Genomic DNA, 20,703 nt, shown 5'->3' on the forward strand with positions numbered 1-20,703 from the left:
TCTCAAAAACTAACTAATACTAGAAAAATCATCTAAGAACTATATTTACTCATAAATTAGGGTTTTCTTCTTAGCCCTAACCCTAATATCCACTTATGAACGGTCTGGGTCCTCACACATTTGCACGGTTTTCTTGAGCTTCAAAGGACCAAATATTTCTGCTTTAGTCATCTAAGGAGGTAACAAATGATCAACCTCTTGAATCTTGACTTATATAAGTTATATTGCACTTGTAAGCTTATAGATGCATATGGGTAGCTCTATATTGTTGGAAATCTTGTGAGTGGGCTCTATGAAATCCCACAATGGACTTGATGACCTGGTTTGATGATATTGGGTGTTATTTATATTGGATTAGTGCTTAATCTAGTGGATATAAGTTGTATTGTGGAAGAAAACTCAAAGGGAGTGAAATGAGAAAAAGGGACGGTTCTGCCCCTGTTTTGCCGTTCCCCTTTAGTGCAATTTTTGTGGTCCAATTGACTTGATTTTGATGTAAATGTGTAATATAGGTTGTGTAGAAAGTTTTCTCAAAAAATTACTTGACTTGGTTGGGTAAAAGTTGAGATTTCGAAATTTCACCAAAATTGGAAAACGTGACCAAAGTCTCTCTGGCAGTGATTTTGTATAGACCATAACTTTTTGCTGCGACGTCAAAATAGAGTGCCGTTTGTGGAATTAGAAATTAGACATTTCCATTTTTCCATCAGTATAAAATGCATCCCCTGATTCCACCTGAGTGAACCATACCAATCGTTTGAAGATGCCTGTCCTGTTTCACGGATTTACTGGAGTGCATGTTATGAGCTGCAACTTGATGCTATAATATGAGGTAGTTGTGGACAGAATTTTAAATTCCTTCTGTGAAATTGTAGCCTTATGAATGTAGTTTTCAATGCCAACAACCACGTTCAATTCCAAGTTGAATTGAGTGAGTTATGGCCAAATTTCAAACCTGCCTCGTTGCTTGAAAACCCTAAATTTGGGCTGGTCAATGGGTCATTTTGAATTGGGACTTGTTATTTTGAAACTCTTGGTGTTAATCACCTGCCAAACATATTTTGGATGTTTCTTAGACCTTGTCTTCATAAATGAACCAGATTTGAGTCGATTACATTTGGCCAAAAGTTAGAAAAAGGAAAACGAAAGTACAAGGCAGATTTGCCTTGGAAATTCTTAGAATTTTAGTGGTTTTGTTAACTGATTTTCCGTATGAATTTTTACATGAAATTTGGTAGAGGAATATCCCTTATATGGTAGGGTAATACTACCAAATTTGGTGCCATTCCAAGTCCATTTAGATGCTCAACTAAAGTCCCAAAGTTTGTGTTTCAAATCTGGAAAATTGCCCAATGGTCTTCATTTTGAACCAACTTTGAGCTGCTATATCTTGGCGCTTAAAACTCCGATTCTTGTTCCGTTTGTTTTGTTTTAAACCTTGATTGTAACTCTAATTGAGTTTCAAATTTGAGAGACTAGTTCACATTGTATGAATTTTGCAAAATTTGGAAAAAACCAACCCCGGAATTGTCTTGGTAGTCCAAATCAGCAACTTGAAGCCAAAATTTGAGTGTCTTGTATTTTGAATCATGGAAAAGTGTCTTCTAGAACTTTTAGTACTTTGAAAGTAGTTTTCAACGGTACCAACCTTTCCAATTTTGGACCTAAGGAGTGCAAGATATGATTTTTCAAAAGATTGCTCCTTGAAACTGAAAATTTCGAACTTGAGGAGAAATGAGTCTTTGGAAAACGTTTCGCTACTCTTTGATAATGATTGATCGTTTTAAACTCTATTTCATGAAGGAAATCAGTTTTTCTTGTGTTAACAAGACCTCACTTTTGAACCTTTATTTTGAGTGGCTAAGGTTCGTGGTTTGAGGTATTGACTAGTCTAAATAAGTGTAACTCCTTTCTTGATTAATACGTGATTGTGAGTGAAAAATACTTGTTAATTGTTCAGGCGCTCAAGGATATTTCGAAGGGAATCTCGATGCGGACATCTAAAGCTTTGTTCGCTATCTTATTTTGAATTGGTGAGTGTCAAGTGCATGACTTGTTGTGTTTACTTGATTTATCTGCTTATATACGCGAATATCACATGACGAGACGAGTGTGTACTTTATCGTACTCGTTCTCCTCTACTCAAACCTTACTTGCATAAAACTTGATTTTTAAAGTCGATTGAAGTGAATCTCATCGGCAAAATATACTTGTTTACGTGTGCATGTCGTGTTTTCGTGCGTGTCGTGTTATCGAGCGGAGTGAACCTCCTCGACTTATGGGGACGCCCAATTCTCTTTGCCAACCTTGCAACTCGAGCCGGCATGGGCTTGGTGATGGGATTTTTATATCAATGAAAGTTTAAATCCGATTTTATACCCGTTGACTACAAGTATACAGACCGAAATCGTAATGTATGGTATGTATCGGGTCGACTCCACGAGGAGCAAATTAAACAAGTACTAGGCCCTTATTTTTTTCTATTATTTAGACTTACAATAAATATGAGCAAGAAAATTATAATGCTATTGTTTACAAATCTGGTTTAATCAATGTTAAATGCAAATGGAGAAATTTCAGTAAAGATTGAATCTAGGGATGTAGATTCCACTTATGGCATAAACAACACAAATGAATAGATTTACCTCTTGTTATTTTTCTTGTTTAACCAGGGATTCATTTCCAATATTACCAAGTCTCATTCTCATGATGAATTGGCCTAGAGCAATATAGTTTTCCTTATTTTCATGGTGAAATACTAGTTCTACTCTGTTTTCTTTCATGAAATGCGAAGTAATCCACTTAAGTGTATCTCTATTTTCATGAACATACAACTCATGCTCTACTCATGTTTTTCCATTGTTACTACCAATTCTCATTGACTAATAACAACTATAAACATGTTATTGGTGATCAAACAACAACAAGTAATTACAACTGCACAAATAGACAAGTTAATACAAGATATAACAAGTGTAAATCACATTCAATTCATATCATTTAGCCATAAGTTTCATCTACTCCCTAAATTAAGAAGTTTAGCTACTCATGAATGATTTAACAATCACACTCACAAGTTTATTAATGCAAAACATCATAAAGTACAAGTACAAGAAAGATAAAGGAAAGCTTAGCCAATTGATGGTGAAGCCCTCAATTTTTTGCTATGTTCTTGTACAAGATGATTACAAGTAAAAACTCCAAATGCTTCTCAAAGAACTTCTAGCTAGAGAGAAAATTGTTGCCAGAAGAAAAACTAGCTACGTATGGTGATCCCTGACTTTCCCTTGTGTCTCTGAATAAAAGTTGGTAGAAAGACACCTTTTTCTCCTTCATGATTCCAACAACTCAGATTTTGTAAAGAAAGTCAAAAGGAATGTTGTTTTGACTTGTCAATAACTCATTTTGTCTTCCCTTTTGTTGTAGAAGCATGTGCCAACGAATTCACTCACTCAAGATAGCTGGAAAGTTGTGTGAAAAGTGAGAAAAAATAGCTGTGCCACTTGCAGAAGAGAGAGGCAGATCCGAGCCTCGGATCCAAGGGGTGCAGAACGATCCGAGCTCGGATCAAGGCTGATTCGAGGCCTTTCTCTAATGATCCGAGCTCGGATCATCTGGCCTCGGATGCACTGCTCCAGAAGTATAGACGAGGCTCGGATCGCCTTTGATTCACACTGATCCGAGCTCGGATCCGTGTGGTCATTTTCCAGTTTTTCACTTCTTTTCCTTTTTCTTCATTTTTGCTCCTAATTTCTTATGTACTTTATCCTCTGGACGATCCTTACATTTCTTTTATCTCATGCATGAATTTCATATATCAATATCCTTCACAATTTCACAAAATTAACGCATTAATCCACTCATTTATCAAGTTTTGAACAATTAAACAATATTTAAGCAATTATCCCCAAAAGAGTTCAAATATGGCTTTAAACTTCTCAAAACATACCAAAAGTTCATGCCAAACTTGTACAAAATGTATGTTAAATATTCTCTTATCAAATTCCCCCACACTTGAATCATTGCTTGTCCTCAAGCAATTCGCACAAAACTTACTACAATTATTCAAGAGATAAAACAATATATGTACTTTTGTCAAATTTAATTTCTCAAAAACCTAGAAACCAAACATTATGCCATTTCTCAGATTACACTAAATACTCATAATATCAAGTTAAAGAAAGATAATTATGCCTTAATTTTAACAACTTCAAATCAATCTCTCATTCTATGGCCTCAAATCACATAGTCAATTCTATGGCCTTCCTCATCCCATGACCATCAAAACTTAACAATTGAGAGGGATTTATTCACACTTTAAAATGCCTTTTTACGCGAAAATCGACACTTTTAGGTGAAGATTCCCGGTTACTCAACATTTCACTTATTCAAATTGCTAAGCATACTCTTAATTCCAATACCTTTTTACGCGAATGTCGACATTTGTAAATGCCAACCCCCGGTTACTCAGTATGTGAATCATTGGAGTAGAAAATTAATAATATATATATTTCTCTTTTTTTTAACAATCTTCTTTTCCCTCTAAGCATTTTTAAAGGAAGAATCTGGCCTTGTCTTGACTATATCAATCACTTACTTATAAAATTAAGTAACAATGAGAAATATCATTAAACATGCAAAATTCTAAGCATAATTTTTCTTTTTTTTAACCGAATATACTTTCTAAAATGTAAAAATCCTAATTGCATAATAATTCATTCCAAGCAAAATGAGGACTAAACCTTCCCAAAATACATATAACATTTTATCCAATGCAAGAATTAGGTACTTAAAATTGAACATTTTGGCCATTAACTTGAAATATTGGAAAATATTTTAGAAAAATTTTGACAGAGTTTTCCCATAAAAATGGACAAAACTCCCTGCCAACAACCTCAATTTCAAGAAAATTAACCTCATGACACTATTTCCAAATATAATTCCAACATTTTTAAGTCATAGACAACTAAAATCATGCATTTCAAGATACAATCATCCATAAGATAAATTAATCCCTCCCCCACACTTAAAATTCTCAATGTCCTCATTGAGAGGAAGATAAAAGAAACTAATACTCCCCTCAAAAGGAGTGGTGATGCAACTCGAAGCCATTAATCCTCCCGAACATCGAGATTCTGTCCATAATGAAACAAAAGGGTACGAAAAACCATAAGTAGCACAAGATATTCCAAAGGAAAACTACAATGTTTAAGATAAAAGGGTACAAAATAAAAGAAAAGTAAAGAAACAAAAGATCCAATCAACTAAGGATCTTCATGGCTGATCGGAACGAGGGTCTACTGCCTCCTCAGCTTCATGGGAACCATGTGATGTACCAATATGCCCCTCCTCATGTTGAGGCGTCAGAGTAGGTGACCGACGGATGCTGAAATGATCCTCAATTGCCCGAAGACGGCGATCATGTCTGTCTAATCGCTCCGTCATCAGCCGCTCCGTCTGATCGATTCATTCCATTACCCTCGTCTCCATGCAACAGATGGCATTAAGAACTTCTTGCCACTTGGAGCGCGGCGGATGAGGTGGTCGCGGAATGGGAGGAGGAAGAGCTTGCTGTGCCTCCATTTGTTGAGCTTCTTGTTCTGGCTCAGTGTGAGGTGGGGGCTGAGTTGAGGTCGAAGCTGCTCCCACATCACGAACCAGAGAAGCTCCAAAATCTGTAGGGATACTCAAGGACCGTAATACTGAAACATTGAGCTCATCAACTGCCTTGGTAGTAATGGCTCTCTCCTCACCCAATGGTACCTTGAACTTTTCAAACAGAAAAGTGAGGAGACGAGGAAACCCAAAACAAGTCTCACCGGCTCGCATGCGGGCTGTAGTGCGCATATAGCTAACAATGATGCTACCGAGAGGAATTCCTGTCAACTGCTGACCTATTCCAATCATCATCTTATCCAAAAAGTAAAGGTCGCTATTTCGAACTTCCCTTTTTCCACACCTCTTAGGTACCATATTTAAAGTAAAGAGATAGATGATAAGGTGGTACCTAGGCTCAAATGAATTGGCATAAACGAGGAGTTTCTTCGAACTTTCTCGCTCCCGGTATTGACCCTTAAGACATGATACGGTTTCGCCCACTTGCCATGGATCACGTGCCTTGAACTCCTTGGTCAATTTCACGTCTTCTCCGTCGTCCTTGAGTTTGACAAATTGGGCGATTTTCTCCTGGTGGATGGCCACTCTCTTGCTTCGAACCCAAGAGACAATGAGATTTCCACTATGGCTCTGTTTGTTCTCGACATTGGCATAAAACTCCCGGACCAAGGTGGGATAATAATGCCCAGGCAACTTCAGAATATTGGCCCATCCGAGTCGACCAAAGGCGGTGGACACCTTATAGTGATCATCCACCTCTGGTGCCAAGTGCTTCTCAATAATAATCTCCTTGGCCAAGCCTGCCTCATACCACTGTTGATTTTCTAGCGAGGTGAATCGCGTGGTATCATAGTCTGGAGGCGGTTCCTCGCGGCTAGTAGATGTTGTCTTTCACCTAGAGCGAGGTTGCGGCTTAGGAGAGGGAGATTTTTACCACTGTTGTCTTTCACCTAGAACAGCAACAGTAACATCGACATATCTTACTCTACACTAATCCAAATGACCTGAAATTTTACAGGCACCTCAAACACATCAATACCTACAACTTTCATGTTTTAAGCAAAGACCAATTCGGCCTCTAACCACATGATTCAAAACCGGACAGAAAAGGGGGTTATGAAACCCTAACTTTTCCCATTTCAAACCAAACCCAAAATTGGTTGCATTTATCAATAATTCACACCTACTAGAGTCATAACCCCTCATTATCAACCATCATAAACAACCACAACACCATGATCACATTAAACCAGAAAATTCCTCAAAAAAATAAAAACTTCACCAATTCATCACAAACCAAGAAATAAATCACATAATCCATCACTTTAGCTCCCATTAGGCACAAATTAAACATCATTAAGTATAGGAGGAAGTTTAAGCATCACTTACCTAGTAAAAAAGAGATGGGAAGTTGTAGGACACCTTAGCTCTCCAAGAAAACTTCACCAAATCACTCACTAACACCAAAGAGAAGGTTTTTATGGAGTGGAAACTAACTTAAGCACTTATTTTGGTTGATTTGAGCTAAGTAGTAGCTAAACTTTGAAGACTTTTTTTTCTTTCTTCTTGCTAGAGAGGGCCGGCCATAAGGAGGTAAGAAAGAGTGAATTTTGTGGTAATTTTCAAGATATTTAACTAATTGGGTCAAAAGTCAAAAACATGAATAGTGTTCCATAAGTCAAATCCAATAAAAGGTTGACACTTGTCACTCCTTAAATGCAATCTTATCTTATCTTTTTCCTCTCACATCAATCACTTCACATCCTCTACTTATCTCTTAGCACCCGATAAATTTTACACAGTATCCAGAATTTAACCTAATTGGCCGAATTTTTCCGAACTTACCGCACTAGTGGGTCCCACATCCGATATACGTTCTTATTTTCTCAAAATCTAACCGATACTTGAAAAATCATCGAAAACCCATATTTACTCATAAAAATTATCCTGGAAATTTTTCTAATAAAGAAAATGTAGAAAAGGCGAGCGATAAATAATCTTCCACTTAAACTTTCTAATATTGTAGCACTAGAGGTTTGCTAATCATTCAAACTTACAATTAAAACAAATCCTATATTTACTTACGTCAAGGCACACACTAGAATACCGAATATAAATTATAGCTTGAACCTTATAATAATAAAACCCTATTTTCCATACCGAATATCAAATAACCCAAATATCGACTTACGATCGGACTGGGGCCTCACAATCTCCCCCACTTAGGACAATTTCGTCATCGAAATTAATTCGTTGATCAAAGCGTACCTTCAAAACCTGCCGAAGGGTCAATCGCCTCCTGTTGACCCATTGCATACACTCTTGCTGGCCCTTTAGGTCGATTGTCCCCTGCATTTGACGGCTTAGTTGTGGTCCCTTCAGTCGGTGGCTTAAATCCTTCCTTTTTCATCTTAGGGCACCGGGCAATCAGGTGTTCGGTGCTACCACATTTGAAGCATTTGCGTACCGAACTATTCTTCCAGTAATTTTCATCGGTGTGATTGCCCCCACAGAAACCACAGGTTGACTTGGCGGCTGTACTTGCCCCTCCACGCTGGACACTCCTCGGCCCCTCTTGCACTACCTGACCCCGCACAAAGTTATTCGGGGTCCCTGCAGGTCGTGGACCATTCGTACCTTTATTTATCTTGGCAGGTGGCTCGTTTCGCGAGCTTTGTCCGACCATGGAGTCATTTGAGCTAGGTTGCCTCCTTTTCCGATCGTGAAAGGCTTTAACCTGTCCTCTGGCAGTCTCAATCCGTTGTGCTTTTTCTAGCGCTTGGCTAAACGTGTTCAACTGAGCAGTTGCTAGCGATTCCTGAATTTCCACATTTAAACCTTGAACGAATCGACGGATTCGTTTCTGCTCCGTTAACACCAGCTCTGGGGCAAAGCGAGAAAGTTTAGTGAACTGAGTTTCGTACTCCGCCACGCTAGATGCACCTTGACGCAGGCGAATAAAATCATCTTCCCGTTTCTCTTGCACGATGGGCGGCAAGTACTTCTCATTAAATTCTCGGGTAAAATTGATCCAGGTCCAGGGGGTTTGTTCGCGCTCCCACTTGGTTTTAAGCACGTTCCACCAGGCTCGAGCGGCTCCTTCAAACTGGAACGCAGCAAAAGATATCTGCCGCTCTTCCGAATACCTAAGTGCGGCAAATATATCGAGCATACGGTCCATCCAGGTTTCTGCTAAATCAGGATTAGGTCCTCCTATGAACTTAGGAGGTGCAAACTTTTGGAACCGTTCTAAGGCACGGTCCTCGCCCTCATGATTATGTCCCGGATTATGTCCAGGATTCCCAGTATTGCTTCCTTGACCTTGGGGATTTGCCATGCGTTCTAACAGATCGGCCATCCGCTGGATGGCTGTAGCTATTTGATCCGGCCCGTTTCCATTATTTCCTTCAGAGCCTTGTCCTAGCCCTCTAGCTCCACTTGGACCACCGGAGTCCATCTAGTGTACAAGTCTATAATTCGGAACAATACGTATACTTATCATCCAGACTATGAGCAAAAGAAGAGACACAAAACTTACGCACAAAAGGCACACAAAAGATAAGTTCAAAATTCTATTCAAATATATACACGTATTTACAAAGTCACACCAAAAGATTTACACATTACCCGACCTCCAGTCGGTACAAAACCCAATATACACGAGCACTCCGGCTCCAAAATCTAGTTAGTCGGCCAAGTAACAAAAGGAATTAGCCGAATTAGTTCTAACAAAAGTCATACACTAGCTAAACAAAAGTACAAAAGCGACCCTAATCGCCTCCCCTAGGGCCCAGGTTCCCAACGGAACCTAACGTGTCCACCTCGTCCATCCTCTCTGGACCGGTGGCCCGTGGCGGTGCCTCTGCAGCTAGATCTAGTAGGAGCTCGCAGTCGACCGACATACTCCGAGCCCTATCCCTCAGCTGCCTCTTCATAGCGAAGAGGTGCTGGTGTGTGTCCTGAAGCTGACGGTGCAAAGCATCCGTCCTCTCCCTCTCCTCTCGGAGACCCCGCTCCAAGTCCCTAATACGCATCGCCTGCCCAAGCCCAACCTCTCTAGCCTCGTCTAGCTGTCTAAGCAGGCTGCGTCGCTCGTCGTCCACAGCCAGGACGACCTCGTCAGGGTAACAGTATGTGTACCAACATCCACAAGGTCGGTGCGCCACCTGACCAAAAGGGGAGTATAAAGTGTAAGGCTCTCCAGGTCTCTGCCGATAGCGGAATGGATGTTCATCAACCAGCATTTCAGCTTAAAAGATATCATTCAACTTAAAATGGTCAAGTATGCCTAGTGCCTATCGCGTATGTCCCACTTGCCCAAGTCCTCTAACCTAGGCGCTCTGATACCAACTGTGACGACCCCACTTCTCCCAAGGGCGAACCCAAGGGTATCGGCGGGCCGCCTGCCTAGCTCGCGCCAGGACTCAAAACTTAAAACAATAAAAGCCAGAAAATTCAAAAGATTTCTATATACAATCCCAAAAGAGTTATAATTACATTCTCACACTATTACATCCTTATAATTACCACCAAAACCAAAACAAACATACTATAAGTCCAACTATTACAATCAAACGCAAACTTAACTACACTAGTGTAAGTGACAGAGTCCCCGCGTCGGCCCCTGCTAAGGAAAACAAAAGGAAAGGGGTAAGCTATATGCTTAGTAAGTAAACAGAGGCGAAAGCATAAATTTCACGTAACAACAGTCACACAATAGGAGTAAAGCAAAAGCAGAAAAGTAACATCACATAATAAGGATACAGGTGGCTCCAAAGCCAATTTATATGCCATGCGTGATCTCCTGCCGACACTCCGTCGACCGCAACTAATAGTCCGTAGAACCCCGCTTGTACACCCACCGAGCACCTTATCACCCTCACTGGCCAGTCACCTCACAAACTTGCTCGAGCGAACGAAATTGAACTTGCGGCGCAAGCTCGGTTCACAAACTTGGTCACCTTCTCGGTGAACCGGATTCACAAAATTGGTTCATAACATGAACCTACAAACTTGGTGACCTCAGACTAAGTTGGACTGACTTCGACCAAGCCCTAACCGGCTCGAATAGTCCATACAGGTCTTAGATCAGGCCCACGAACTCACAAACTTTGCAAACTTCACAAACTCTACTCGAAAGTCGCCTCGAGCCACAAGCTCAAGGGTTTTGGTTCCAAAAAGTTCATATACATATGCCAAGTACAATTATACATTCAAATTAGGGTTTAGGTCGAGTGCGATAAAGTACACCCTCGCCTAAGTACCCTTTTCACACATCTCAAACACATAGCAAAGAAAACACACCAAACTGGCCTGAATACTTACTCAGATTCTGAAATAGCAAAAACACGAAGTCGGATCGAAATGAACAGCTAGTAGTGGGCCCCACCGGTTCCGCCCAGCTCACCACCGTCTGACATCGAAGATTGTGTCACATAATATCGCAAACGGCTACTATCGTGCCTAAAACAAGCAAAACGGCAAAAACGACACGCGCGCACGTAAATATGACGGACGGAAACGGAAACGGCCGTTAGCGGAAACGGCAGATTTGACACTCGTTTCTAGTTTACTCATAAGTTGAGCTACGAATATCGGATTAAGGTGTATGAGATGCCATATCGAAGCTTAAAGGATGAACAACAACTGTTATGAAGACATCCAGAACTGAAACTGGAGGCTTCAGTCCCAAATAAACCAAACACAATCACTTACGAAATCTGGCCAATACACAAATGGTTAGTTTTGAGTGCAAACTGTTTTCCATGCTACACATGGTCAAAAGTGCTGAAAAATGGCAGTTAGATGGTTCATTCCAAATGGAACAACTTTCATGAAGGTCGGCAATCCAAATTCGGAACAGAAATTGGTCATCAGGACCAAAACAGATCTGACCAGAAAATGGTCATTTTCACGGGCAGGCCTTGTTTGCTCGGCTATATCTCAGGTTTTATAAATCCGATTCATGAATTTCCAAGGGCGTTAGAAAGCTATGATATAGGGCTATAAGTTTGGTGTTTTGGTCGCAAGCCCAAACAGCTTGTAACCTAGTCAAATGTGAAGCCAAAGTTTCAGTCGTAAACTGTCCGGATATAAAAACAGTTCTGACATGCATTCTTATTTCGATCATAACTAGAGCTACGGGACTCGGATTTTGACGCACTTTATAGCGTTTCAAAGCTGTAGGCAAGATCTACATTTCTTATGAAGAAGTCGACACCCAGATCGTACTCTATCAAAATCGAAAAAAGTCACGGTCAGAAACTTTCCAAAAACGTAACAGAATTTGACGGTCACAACAGGTCTGAGTATTTCGTTTATAACTCAGGCTATACTAATCCGTTAACCTGAAAATTTACAGGGATATCCAGGACTTAAGGGGCTACAATATTGAAGAAGGAAACGTTGTCCAATTTTGAATGTAACAAGGTCAAAAATGCAAGACACTATACCAGAATCGCAAAACAGGATCACAAACCGTATTCTAGTACAAACATCATAACTCAGCCTACACAAGTCCAAATCCAGAAATTCCAAAGGTATATGATAGCTAAGAAATCCAGCTACATTTCATCAGAAGACACCAACATCCAAATCCAAAGTAATACCAGTCAAAACAACCCATTTCAAACACAGTTCGCACATTCTGATTAACCCAGAACAGCAACAGTAAAATCGACATATCTCACTCTACACTCATCCAAATGACCTGACATTTTACAGGAACCTCAAACACATCAATACCTACAACTTTCATGTTTTAAGCAAAGACCAATTCGGCCTCTAACCACATGATTCAAAACCGGACAGAAAAGGGGGTTATGAAACCCTAACTTTTCCCATTTCAAACCAAACCCAAAATGGTTGCATTTATCAATAATTCACACCTACTAGAGTCATAACCCCTCATTATCAACCATCATAAACAACCACAACACCATGATCACATTAAACCAGAAAATTCCTCAAAAAATAAAAACTTCACCAATTCATCACAAACCAAGAAATAAATCACATAATCCATCACTTTAGCTCCCATTAGGCACAAATTAAACATCATTAAGTATAGGAGGAAGTTTAAGCATCACTTACCTAGTAAACAAGAGAGGGGAAGTTGTAGGACACCTTAGCTCTCCAAGAAAACTTCACCAAATCACTCACTAACACCAAAGAGAAGGTTTTTATGGAGTGGAAACTAACTTAAGCACTTATTTTGGTTGATTTGAGCTAAGTAGTAGCTAAACTTTGAAGAGTTTTTTCTTTCTTCTTGCTAGAGAGGGCCGGCCATAAGGAGGTAAGAAAGAGTGAATTTTGTGGTAATTTTCAAGATATTTAACTAATTGGGTCAAAAGTCAAAAACATGAATAGTGTTCCATAAGTCAAATCCAATAAAAGGTTGACACTTGTCACTCCTTAAATGCAATCTTATCTTATCTTTTTCCTCTCACATCAATCACTTCACATCCTCTACTTATCTCTTAGCACCCGATAAATTTTACACAGTATCCAGAATTTAACCTAATTGGCCGAATTTTTCCGAACTTACCGCACTAGTGGGTCCCACATCCGATATACGTTCTTATTTTCTCAAAATCTAACCGATACTTGAAAAATCATCGAAAACCCATATTTACTCATAAAAATTATCCTGGAAATTTTTCTAATAAAGAAAATGTAGAAAAGGCGAGCGATAAATAATCTTCCACTTAAACTTTCTAATATTGTAGCACTAGAGGTTTGCTAATCATTCAAACTTACAATTAAAACAAATCCTATATTTACTTACGTCAAGGCACACACTAGAATACCGAATATAAATTATAGCTTGAACCTCATAATAATAATACGTAAACTAGGATTTTCAAACTTAACCAAATTAGGGTTTCCTTCCTAGCCATAAAACCCTATTTTCCATACCGAATATCAAATAACCCAAATATCGACTTACGATCGGACTGGGGCCTCACAATCTCCCCCACTTAGGACAATTTCGTCCTCGAAATTAATTCGTTGATCAAAGCGTACCTTCAAAACCTGCCGAAGGGTCAATCGCCTCCTGTTGACCCATTGCATACACTCTTGCTGGCCCTTTAGGTCGATTGTCCCCTGCATTTGACGGCTTAGTTGTGGTCCCTTCAGTCGGTGGCTTAAATCCTTCCTTTTTCATCTTAGGGCACCGGGCAATCAGGTGTTCGGTGCTACCACATTTGAAGCATTTGCGTACCGAACTATTCTTCCAGTAATTTTCATCGGTGTGATTGCCCCCACAGAAACCACAGGTTGACTTGGCGGCTGTACTTGCCCCTCCACGCTGGACACTCCTCGGCCCCTCTTGCACTACCTGACCCCGCACAAAGTTATTCGGGGTCCCTGCAGGTCGTGGACCATTCGTACCTTTATTTATCTTGGCAGGTGGCTCGTTTCGCGAGCTTTGTCCGACCATGGAGTCATTTGAGCTAGGTTGCCTCCTTTTCCGATCGTGAAAGGCTTTAACCTGTCCTCTGGCAGTCTCAATCCGCTGTGCTTTTTCTAGCGCTTGGCTAAACGTGTTCAACTGAGCAGCTGCTAGCGATTCCTGAATTTCCACATTTAAACCTTGAACGAATCGACGGATTCGTTTCTGCTCCGTTAACACCAGCTCTGGGGCAAAGCGAGAAAGTTTAGTGAACTGAGTTTCGTACTCCGCCACGCTAGATGCACCTTGACGCAGGCGGATAAAATCATCTTTCCGTTTCTCTTGCACGATGGGCGGCAAGTACTTCTCATTAAATTCTCGGGTAAAATTGATCCAGGTCCAGGGGGTTTGTTCGCGCTCCCACTTGGTTTTAAGCACGTTCCACCAGGCTCGAGCGGCTCCTTCAAACTGGAACGCAGCAAAAGATATCTGCCACTCTTCCGAATACCTAAGTGCGGCAAATATATCGAGCATACGGTCCATCCAGGTTTCTGCTAAATCAGGATTAGGTCCTCCTATGAACTTAGGAGGTGCAAACTTTTGGAACCGTTCTAAGGCACGGTCCTCGCCCTCATGATTATGTCCCTGATTATGTCCAGGATTCCCAGTATTGCTTCCTTGACCTTGGGGATTTGCCATGCGTTCTAACAGATCGGCCATCCGCTGGATGGCTGTAGCTATTTGATCCGGCCCGTTTCCATTATTTCCTTCAGAGCCTTGTCCTAGCCCTCTAGCTCCACTTGGACCACCGGAGTCCATCTAGTGTACAAGTCTATAATTCGGAACAATACGTATACTTATCATCCAGACTATGAGCAAAAGAAGAGACACAAAACTTACGCACAAAAGATAAGTTCAAAATTCTATTCAAATATATACACGTATTTACAAAGTCACACCAAAAGATTTACACATTACCCGACCTCCAGTCGGTACAAAACCCAATATACACGAGCACTCCGGCTCCAAAATCTAGTTAGTCGGCCAAGTAACAAAAGGAATTAGCCGAATTAGTTCTAACAAAAGTCATACACTAGCTAAACAAAAGTACAAAAGCGACCCTAATCGCCTCCCCTAGGGCCCAGGTTCCCAACGGAACCTAACGTGTCCACCTCGTCCATCCTCTCTGGACCGGTGGCCCGTGGCGGTGCCTCTGCAGCTAGATCTAGTAGGAGCTCGCAGTCGACCGACATACTCCGAGCCCTATCCCTCAGCTGCCTCTTCATAGCGAAGAGGTGCTGGTGTGTGTCCTGAAGCTGACGGTGCAAAGCATCCGTCCTCTCCCTCTCCTCTCGGAGACCCCGCTCCAAGTCCCTAATACGCATCGCCTGCCCAAGGCCAACCTCTCTAGCCTCGTCTAGCTGTCTAAGCAGGCTGCGTCGCTCGTCGTCCACAGCCAGGACGACCTCGTCAGGGTAACAGTATGTGTACCAACATCCACAAGGTCGGTGCGCCACCTGACCAAAAGGGGAGTATAAAGTGTAAGGCTCTCCAGGTCTCTGCCGATAGCGGAATGGATGTTCATCAACCAGCATTTCAGCTTAAAAGATATCATTCAACTTAAAATGGTCAAGTATGCCTAGTGCCTATCGCGTATGTCCCACTTGCCCAAGTCCTCTAACCTAGGCGCTCTGATACCAACTGTGACGACCCCACTTCTCCCAAGGGCGAACCCAAGGGTATCGGCGGGCCGCCTGCCTAGCTCGCGCCAGGACTCAAAACTTAAAACAATAAAAGCCAGAAAATTCAAAAGATTTCTATATACAATCCCAAAAGAGTTATAATTACATTCTCACACTTTTACATCCTTATAATTACCACCAAAACCAAAACAAACATACTATAAGTCCAACTATTACAATCAAACGCAAACTTAACTACACTAGTGTAAGTGACAGAGTCCCCGCGTCGGCCCCTGCTAAGGAAAACAAAAGGAAAGGGGTAAGCTATATGCTTAGTAAGTAAACAGAGGCGAAAGCATAAATTTCACGTAACAACAGTCACACAATAGGAGTAAAGCAAAAGCAGAAAAGTAACATCACATAATAAGGATACAGGTGGCTCCAAAGCCAATTTATATGCCATGCGTGATCTCCTGCCGACACTCCGTCGACCGCAACTAATAGTCCGTAGAACCCCGCTTGTACACCCACCGAGCACCTTATCACCCTCACTGGCCAGTCACCTCACAAACTTGCTCGAGCGAACGAAATTGAACTTGCGGCGCAAGCTCGGTTCACAAACTTGGTCACCTTCTCGGTGAACCGGATTCACAAAATTGGTTCATAACATGAACCTACAAACTTGGTGACCTCAGACTAAGTTGGACTGACTTCGACCAAGCCCTAACCGGCTCGAATAGTCCATACAGGTCTTAGATCGGGCCCACGAACTCACAAACTTTGCAAACTTCACAAACTTTACTCGAAAGTCGCCCCGAGCCACAAGCTCAAGGGTTTTGGTTCCAAAAGGTTCATATACATATGCCAAGTACAATTATACATTCAAATTAGGGTTTAGGTCGAGTGCGATAAAGTACACCCTCGCCTAAGTACCCTTTTCACACATCTCAAACACATAGCAAAGAAAACACACCAAACTGGCCTGAATACTTACTCAGAATCTGAAATAGCAAAAACACGAAGTCGGATCGAAATGAACAGCTAGTAGTGGGCCCCACCAGTTCCGCCCAGCTCACCACCGTCTGACATAGAAGATTGTGTCACATAATATCGTAAACGGCTACTATCGTGCCTAAAACAAGCAAAACGGCAAAAACGACACGCGCGCACGTAAATATGACGGACGGAAACGGAAACGGCCGTTAGCGGAAACGACAGATTTGACACTCGTTTCTAGTTTACTCATAAGTTGAGCTACGAATATCGGATTAAGGCGTATGAGATGCCATATCGAAGCTTAAAGGATGAACAACAACTGTTATGAAGACATCCAGAACTGAAACTGGAGGCTTCAGTCCCAAATAAACCAAACACAATCACTTACGAAATCTGGCCAATACACAAATGGTCAGTTTTGAGTGCAAACTGTTTTCCATGCTACACATGGTCAAAAGAGCTGAAAATTGGCAGTTAGATGGTTCATTCCAAATCGAACAACTTTCATGAAGGTCGGCAATCCAAATTCGGAACGGAAATTGGTCATCAGGACCAAAACAGATCTGACCAGAAAATGGTCATTTTCACGGGCAGGCCTTGTTTGCTCGGCTATATCTCAGGTTTTATAAATCCGATTCATGAATTTCCAAGGGCGTTAGAAAGCTCTGATATGGGGCTATATGTTTGGTGTTTTGGTCACAAGCCCAAACAGCTTGTAACCTAGTCAAATGTGAAGCCAAAGTTTCAATCGTAAACTGTCCGGATATAAAAACAGTTCTGACATGCATTCTTATTTCGATCATAACTAGAGCTACGGGACTCGGATTTTGACGCACTTTATAGCGTTTCAAATATGTAGGCAAGATCTACATTTCTTATGAAGAAGTCGACACCCAGATCGTACTCTATCAAAATCGAAAAAAGTCACGGTCAGAAACTTTCCAAAAACGTAACAGAATTTGACGGTCACAACAGGTCTGAGTATTTTGTTTATAACTCAGGCTATACTAATCCGTTAACCTGAAAATTTACAGGGATATCCAGGACTTAAGGGGCTACAATATTGAAGAAGGAAACGTTGTCCAATTTTGAATGTAACAAGGTCAAAAATGCAAGACACTATACCAGAATCGCAAAACAGGATCACAAACCGTATTCTAGTACAAACATCATAACTCAGCCTACACAAGTCCAAATCCATAAATTCCAAAGGCATATGATAGCTAAGAAATCCAGTTACATTTCATCAGAAGACACCAACATCCAAATCCAAAGTAATACCAGTCAAAACAACCCATTTCAAACACAGTTCGCACATTCTGATTAACCCAGAACAGCAACAGTAAAATCGACATATCTCACTCTACACTCATCCAAATGACCTGAAATTTTACAGGCACCTCAAAGACATCAATACCTACAACTTTCATGTTTTAAGCAAAGACCAATTCGGCCTCTAACCACATGATTCAAAACCGGACAGAAAAGGGGGTTATGAAACCCTAACTTTTCCCATTTCAAACCAAACCCAAAATTGGTTGCATTTATCAATAATTCACACCTACTAGAGTCATAACCCCTCATTATCAACCATCATAAACAACCACAACACCATGATCACATTAAACCAGAAAATTCCTCAAAAAATAAAAACTTCACCAATTCATCACAAACCAAGAATAAATCACATAATCCATCACTTTAGCTCCCATTAGGCACAAATTAAACATCATTAAGTATAGGAGGAAGTTTAAGCATCACTTACCTAGTAAACAAGAGAGGGGAAGTTGTAGGACACCTTAGCTCTCCAAGAAAACTTCACCAAATCACTCACTAACACCAAAGAGAAGGTTTTTATGGAGTGGAAACTAACTTAAGCACTTATTTTGGTTGATTTGAGCTAAGTAGTAGCTAAACTTTGAAGACTTTTTTTTCTTTCTTCTTGCTAGAGAGGGCCGGCCATAAGGAGGTAAGAAAGAGTGAATTTTGTGGTAATTTTCAAGATATTTAACTAATTGGGTCAAAAGTCAAAAACATGAATAGTGTTCCATAAGTCAAATCCAATAAAAGGTTGACACTTGTCACTCCTTAAATGCAATCTTATCTTATCTTTTTCCTCTCACATCAATCACTTCACATCCTCTACTTATCTCTTAGCACCCGATAAATTTTACACAGTATCCAGAATTTAACCTAATTGGCCGAATTTTTCCGAACTTACCGCACTAGTGGGTCCCACATCCGATATACGTTCTTATTTTCTCAAAATCTAACCGATACTTGAAAAATCATCGAAAACCCATATTTACTCATAAAAATTATCCTGGAAATTTTTCTAATAAAGAAAATGTAGAAAAGGCGGGCGATAAATAATCTTCCACTTAAACTTTCTAATATTGTAACACTAGAGGTTTGCTAATCATTCAAACTTACTAAACCTTTGTAATTAAAACAAATCCTATATTTACTTACGTCAAGGCACACACTAGAATACCGAATATAAATTATAGCTTGAACCTTATAATAATAATACGTAAACTAGGATTTTCAAACTTAACCAAATTAGGGTTTCCTTCCTAGCCATAAAACCCTATTTTCCATACCGAATATCAAATAACCCAAATATCGACTTACGATCGGACTGGGGCCTCACAGCTTTAATGATCGCATATCATTTTCAATTGGTACAACAGTCCTTATAACAAGTTCATATAATTAAAGAAAGCAAAAATTCACAAGTCTAAATCACCAAAATGCTAAAGCCCAAAAAAAATGAGAAAAAATCTCAAAAATATCACCAAATCCACAATTTTCTTAAAACTAAGAATGAAAATAGTTGTGACAATCTATTTAAGCACAATGTAGCACAATTGTATCAAGAAATTTCAACTTATAAGCAATTACCAAAATATGTCCAAAACTAAAAAAAAATGTAAAATTGGGAATTATAAAATCTCAAAGAAAATTGCAAATTGTTACCTCAAATGTGTAGATTGATGATGGAGGATGATAATGATGCAAAAGTGATGAAGAAACAATCCCAAATTTGACCTCAAATTGCGAGATTTCAGTGCAGCCCGAATTCCCGTTTTGAAGATCAAAACCCCCCAAATTGATGTTTTTAAAATGAAATTGTTGAGGGTTTATGATCACAACAGGTTGGGAGATGTTTTTATGGTGAAGGATTGAATGATTATTGGATGAAATGGAAGAATAGTGAAGAAGGGTGATAAGGGTTTATTTTACGTATTTTTAAGTACATTTTATTAGCTAATTTTGGTTTTATTATTTAGTTTTATAACTAAAATAACTAAGGTTTTGTAAAAATCTACATTTTATGTTAAAGTGGCTAACATTACATTTCTATTGATTTTTATGGTAAAAACTTCATATTTTATAGATTTAATGATTCAATCATCAAATGAAGTGCATTGAGAAGATATTTGGATGATTGAAGATGGATTAAAGTGGTGAAAATAAAATATGAAGTGTAAAAGGAGAAATATAATTTGAATCAAGAAAAGTCAGCTTTGACAACTCAGACACATTTTCGTATTTTGACTATATCTGGATCTACACAGATCGGATCAAGGTGATCTTGGTACCATTTTGAAGCTTAGAGAAGTATCTACATTTGGTATGAAGATATCAAAGTCCAATTCAGCCGTGTTCATAGTCCAAAAGTTGAAATACCGAAATTCAACTCAGCTGAGAAACGCAATTTGAGAACAAAAGAATCAAACAAAAGTCAGCTTCGGCATCTGTTGGTATTTTGTCTATATCTTGGGCTACATACATTGGATTGAGATTATCTTTATACCATTTTGAATCTAAGAGACAGATCTACATTTGGTATGAAAACATCAAAGTCCAATTGGGCTGTTGTCCTGTCAAAATGTCGAAATACAGAAGTAAAAGTCTACTGTTGAGAGCTGAAAACGCGGAATTGACCAGTCAATGGTATGTTTATCATATCTTGGTCCTCAGAACTCCAAATTGGATGATTCTTGAAGC

Source organism: Coffea eugenioides, chromosome 3 (assembly GCF_003713205.1).
Source record: "Coffea eugenioides isolate CCC68of chromosome 3, Ceug_1.0, whole genome shotgun sequence".
Taxonomy (NCBI): Eukaryota; Viridiplantae; Streptophyta; class Magnoliopsida; order Gentianales; family Rubiaceae; genus Coffea; species Coffea eugenioides.